Source organism: Jaculus jaculus, chromosome 1 (assembly GCF_020740685.1).
Source record: "Jaculus jaculus isolate mJacJac1 chromosome 1, mJacJac1.mat.Y.cur, whole genome shotgun sequence".
NCBI lineage: Eukaryota > Metazoa > Chordata > Mammalia > Rodentia > Dipodidae > Jaculus > Jaculus jaculus.
The window spans coordinates 264,832,305-264,834,014 of record NC_059102.1 but is presented as its reverse complement, the minus strand read 5'-3'; the positions used below and the strand labels follow the sequence as shown (position 1 = coordinate 264,834,014).

The following is a 1,710-nucleotide window of genomic DNA, read 5'->3' as shown; positions in this document are numbered from 1 at the left end:
TTCTACTGAATCCCTTCTTTCCCACTTCTATTTTGATAAATTTTTAATTTTTAAACAAAGTTACTTACACATTTTCATGATTAATGATTATTTATAAGTACATTATTTCTAAGTACTATTTTTGTGTTTGATTGTCCATAAGTATTTTGCTAATTTATCAAACAGCATCAGTTGGAGGAAATTTCATCACATATTACCAGTCTTTCATTTGGTTTGGTGTAAAATTATTGAAGGAAGTCCCAGAACACCCAGAGAAGTATATCTAATGCTGGATGAATTTCAAAGAAAATTCCAGCAGTATTTTTATTTCATGCACAGTCAACACCATTACACAAGAATTACAGGAGTCAAACAGACACTTACCACAGATGGGTTAAAATAACAGTTTAATCTAATGATAAGGAAAAAAATCTAAACTGGTATAAAGCTTCAAAACCATCATTTTGTGTATGTTAAATATTTATATTCATATGTTATTCATGAGCATTCCACATTTTACAGAAGCCTAATAGAACTCTTATTTCTTGCAAGCAATATTTCCTGTATAAGTAATAACCTTCAAAAGAACAAATAAATGCATATAATTATAATGGGATTTATTTTTAAATTGGTAACCTGAGTATATTTGAAACTTACCAACGATAGAATCATTGTTGGCTTCCCTGACCCCAAGTCAGAAATTTTTAGGAACAATGAGTTCATGTTTAAGAAAAAATCATTTTGTACAAACTTACAACACATATTTAACATCAGTAACTTTCCTGAGTATTTTTAATAAACAAAGTTTGCCTTAATAATGTTTTCTGTTTCAACCTCATCTATTTAAAAGGAGAGGCTTAAACCATGGAAATAATACCCACTTTCAGATTTTGCATAGTGATATAAAGTAGTTTGTTTATGCTAATAATATTGTACTCACAATATAAATGTGATGGAGAAGCCTGGGATATATATATAATTTGGTTCAGATGTTTCCAATGACAAATACATCTATATCAACTATATGATTTTTCTTTACTATGAGAGTTCCTGAAATTTATTTTATAATTTATGAATGAATGGAGTAAAATATTTGACCTCTCACAACAGCTGACACAAGGTACAAGAATAAAAATAGCATTAAATATGTAGTTTTTACAACAGAATGGGGCTCTGCAATCATGATGCACTGTGAACATTGTCTTGAGGATTAAGGGCTCCTTGAGATTAATCATGCCATGATTATACTCATTGATTTTGAAACACTCACTTTACTCATTTAAGCCTTGGTTTCCTTATTTGCATTATGAAAATAAAACATTAATGTACAAATATTGCATATTTTTGGCAGGGGCCATGCTAATCTTCTCTGTATCATTCCAATTTTAGTAAATGTGCTGACAAAATGAGCACCAAATATTGCATATTTTGGTATAACACATAGTTTTTATTTTATCTGAAGGTTCTATCCTAGATGTAGTGTTCTTGAAAACATATAGGTCAATTATTTATGTCTGGAAGGCATCTGGCAGATGATTATAGCCTTTCATTTATTTTCACAAAAATATGCAATTCTGAAAACTTAATATGAATTCTTCAAATGCCCACATGGTATTGACAGAAAATCCAAATTCTTTGATTTGCTTATCTGTCTCAAAGTAGGGTTCTTTCAACTCCTCTCTGCTAGACTAACAAAACCAAATTTGTTTCTTGGTGCTACACTTCTACTTC

General features: G+C 29.9%; 1 non-coding gene across 1 annotated transcript; it reads right to left on the bottom strand.

The window, feature by feature from the left end:
• Positions 1 to 1,285: 1,285 nt before the first annotated feature.
• On the bottom strand, positions 1,286 to 1,392 carry LOC123458296. Its single transcript, XR_006635584.1, has one exon. It is a non-coding gene; the product is annotated as a U6 spliceosomal RNA (small nuclear RNA).
• Between the last annotated feature and the right edge of the window lie 318 nt (positions 1,393 to 1,710).